The 4150-nt window shown below is 37.9% G+C and overlaps 1 long non-coding RNA gene across 1 annotated transcript; it reads right to left on the bottom strand.

The window, feature by feature from the left end:
* Positions 1 to 224: 224 nt before the first annotated feature.
* Positions 225 to 2244, bottom strand: LOC113301173. The gene is made up of 2 exons (XR_003336060.1): positions 2150 to 2244; positions 225 to 1354 (listed from the first exon to the last, which is right to left on the bottom strand). It is a non-coding gene; the product is annotated as an uncharacterized LOC113301173 (long non-coding RNA).
* Between the last annotated feature and the right edge of the window lie 1906 nt (positions 2245 to 4150).

The following is a 4150-nucleotide window of genomic DNA, read 5'->3' as shown; positions in this document are numbered from 1 at the left end:
TTGTTGTCGATATGATATATCACGAAACATTTATCAGATATGCTTTTTGGCTGTAATTCCTAAGGGTTATTTGGTTTTGGTACTCAGGGTTTGGTCTAACATTTGTCCGGCCATTGTATGGTCCCAACGTTGATCCGCATTGACTTTGTTATATGATGACGTGTTTAACTATTTGACTTGGTTTATTTTTTTTACACCCCTAAAATAATTTTATATTCACAAAATGATCCTTAAAAAATAATAGCTGTTTTTCTGGAGCCGCGTGTTGAAACCAGAGTATCCACAACAACATCAACCCCAGCTCAAACCTTTTTTAACCCAAAATAAGAAATTAGGGACACGACCTAGATGACTGCACCATTCTCAACGCTGGCAAACCTAAGGTCCATGGATGAGTACCAAGGGTTCAAAGAAGATTACGAATTCAAGACAAATGAGAAAGTGTGTTACGGGTTTGGTGGTTCTGTTAGGATCTGTTAACTGTCGAGAAACCATGAAGAAGCTCAAGCTGCTGCCATTGATTTTGGTCGAGAAAGAAGATGAAGTGGTATTTGAAAGTTCACAGAAGATAAGGATTAATGGGGTAGTCTTTATTCGTTTTGGCAGCAAAGCAAACTCGAGTTTGGGAAGATTTTTGAATGAATTTTTTGCGGAGAAACTAATAAAGAAAGATGATACTGCTGCTATCTGATTGAAGTAATAAATGTGTGAGATTGAATGTGTTTAGACATGGGTTTGCAGGGAAGGAGTTATTGTGCAATCTCCTATATACAGATAACACATAACCTTCACCAGTTTGATAGGCGCAGACAAGGTGTTCGTCAAAAGGCCGGACCGACCAGTTTTTCAACCAAGTCTTAAGTCCGGCTAGCCATGGGTTTGATGAGTCTTTGCAGATGGTTAGGACTTGGAATCGAAGCCAAGAAGCACGGCAGAATGGGTTAGGAAAGTGGTTTCGAGTCTAGAGAGTTTGTTGTGATGATGGGGCTAAAACTTTGCCGAGAATCCAGTCTAGAAGACCTTGTCGCTGCCGTTGATTTATAACTGCAAGCATTAAAACTCATCAATTCATCCGTGTTCTTCCTCACTCGGATTGTCTCACACACCTGCGCTTCCATTTCTCACCTCTCTGAAATTCAGTGTTTCAATTATCACACTGTCCAAGATAAAATATGGTTTCGAATGACACTCTCGTAGCGAATACGTTTGTAACATGTGCAGGTTACATTGGAGGAACGTCTGATACAGATGGAGGAGTTGACAAATGTTCTCAAATGATGCTACTGAGCCTGACCCAATCGACAAGTATGAGTAGTTGCAAATGTTTCAGCCACCAATCCCATAATTTGAGAACCTGCAACAGGAAAGCAGGGTTCTTAGGAAAACGGTAGCAGATTAAAAATGCAAACACTCATCCTACCATACGTTCCTTTGTTTCAACAGTAACATAAAACTTTGCTTAGGTGAAGAATTAAAGGTTCAGTAACATAAAACGTATGAATGAAAAGATTAACTAGCAGAACCTAAACCATGTTCAGCTAAATTACTACTTATTGGTGTCTCACTATGTCATTATGCAAAAAAAATCATAATTTTATGATTGGAACTACTAACTAAATCTAAAATGTTTTATGATCATAAGACAATTACTAAGCACAATCTCTATCCAAACAACAAACCCACAAGGAATGCATCAGTTCACCCAAACAAGCAATAGCAAATTCATGCGTCAACAACAAATACCCAAACAATAAAATTCACAGGGATTAAAATTTGGGGGTAGCTCATATAACCAACAACTCAATAAGTAATACACACAAATCGCCAATAGTGTATACACCGGAGTCCTGTCTCTTCCAACCACCACTCCAATTTGTGAAGCTCAACTCCATCACTAATAAAAACCCTAAGAATTCAATAGCCTGGGTTTTCATATAAAACCCTTAACAATTCCAACCAAAGATTACAACTTTATCCCAAAATCTTATCCAAATACAAACCAAAACCCAGAATTAAACAAATCCCAGGGTGCAGAATTGAAGATTAAAAATCGCCATTACAACTACAGATTAGGTTTTTATTAGTTGAAGCTCAAAATCAAACCCATTTATGATAAAAAAAAAAAAAAAAAACTGGATTTTGACGATACCTGTGGAGAAGATAAAGGTTTTACGGCTGCGGGGTTGAAGAAGAAATGAAAACTCTAGACTGTAGAAGGCATGAGTGGTTGCAAAACTGATGAGGAGGAAAAAGAGAAAGAAGTAGAGAATGGGTAATATTTATTATTTTAGGGTTACACGGGTTCAGGTTAACATGGGCCAAAATCTGCGGGTTGAAATTCCTCACAGGTGGCCATTTCTTCAACTCACTCCCGTAGCGGGTAAAGCTTGCGGGTTTACGGGTTACCCGCTTGTTTAATTAAAAATAAAATTTAAATTTAATAAACTTAATTTGTGACAAATTGCAAGATGTAAACTAATTATAAGGATTAATCTAAAACATATATGGAGAATAAAAACAATTTTTCCACTTGAGTTCTTCAACGTCTCCGGACTCACCACCATGGTCCATGATAAACCCATTTCTCAACTGCCTCCATCTTCTTCCATCAAACAACGATAACCAAGCTCAACCATTTTCTCTTATTTACTGCCATCAACCGTCTCTAACCATCAGTGCCTTGAGCATTACCACTAGGTTGGTTACAACCTCCAATTACTTAAATCAATTCATCTCAAAAGTCCTACAAAAATCAATTCAATCAGAAATTGAGACTTATCTCTATGATTTCTGCCCCTAAATTCTTCAACCTCAAATTTTACTCTGCATCAAATTCTCAATTCGACAAAATCCAACAAAATATCTAAAAATTCACACAAAAACAGAACTCCCCTAAATAACAATTTCCTCAAATCCACAAATTTTATTCAATTCAATATAAACCACTAGTTTTCAATCAACCGAATGATTCCAGCCAACCAAACTCTTCGGGTCATTTACACAAACATCCGTTGTACAAAAACTGGTGCTTTCCTGTAGAAGAGTGAAAACATAAAATTAAACACCAAATACAATAAATTGAAGAACAATCATAGAAGTAAACAATTATAAACATAAGAATCTCGAGAAGATCTGTGAACCAGTTACCGTTTTCAGTTGTTTGAATGATTTTTCATTACAATTGCATGCATCCCTGTCCGCTGATTGAAGAAGAGATTTAAGGGTTTTTAATGGTTGATTCAATGAACCATTAATTCTATAGAAAGTGATTCATTGGTAGGCTGTAGCAGCAACAAACCCAAACTTCTTCATCCCTTCTCTGTAAATCCAACGGAAATTCAAATAATAATCAAAACCCTGTAATTCCATAATCCAAAGTTCCAAACCCCTAACAGTAAACTCTACTTTCTTCTCAGATTCGCTTTACTATCTCACAGTCACAGATCCACCTTGAACCGAGTTCAAAATCAAACTTTAGATCAACTCTTACAGTCGATCCGATTATCTTCAACCTCTAGGGAGCACTAGCAAAACCCTGTGAAGTGTGGAACAAAGATGGAGGCGGTGAGGAGACAGTGGAGAAGAAAGAAAAGAGGAAGAAGAAAGACGGTGAAATCTTCCTTGGGGTTTTTGGCTTTTATATCTTAAACAAACGAACGTGATTAATCCAAGATAATCTGACGGTAGAAATTAAGTGAAACTCATTACTGTATACGGGTTACGGGTTAAATCCGCGGATTTATGGTCCGGTCCGGGTTAACCCGTTTTTCCACAAGACAGCACTTCTCCAACCCTAACCCGGCTTGTTTAGAAACCAGCCGAGCCGGGCACGGATTTTTTGCGGGCCGGTCCGAGCTAACCCGCGGATTTTGGCTTGTTTTTGCCAGCTCTAGACAAGGGGGTTGCAAAAAAAGAGTTGCCATTTTTAGGGCCCCTGGTAGTGAATACATAATTATTTCAGGGGTGTGGAAAAAATAAACCAAGCCAAATAGTTAGACACCTCATCATTTAACGAGCCAACGCGGGTCAACATTGGTCTTTAGATCAATCGCAAAGGCTGGACAAATGTTAGAACAAACTCAGGTTTTGGTCAAAATATGAGTACCAAAAATCAAGTAACCAAATTCCTAATGGTATTAAGTAAACACAT

Source organism: Papaver somniferum, chromosome 8, assembly GCF_003573695.1.
Source record: "Papaver somniferum cultivar HN1 chromosome 8, ASM357369v1, whole genome shotgun sequence".
Lineage (NCBI taxonomy): Eukaryota > Viridiplantae > Streptophyta > Magnoliopsida > Ranunculales > Papaveraceae > Papaver > Papaver somniferum.
The sequence above is the reverse complement of the archived record's forward strand: the minus strand, read 5'-3'. Positions and strand labels throughout refer to the sequence as shown.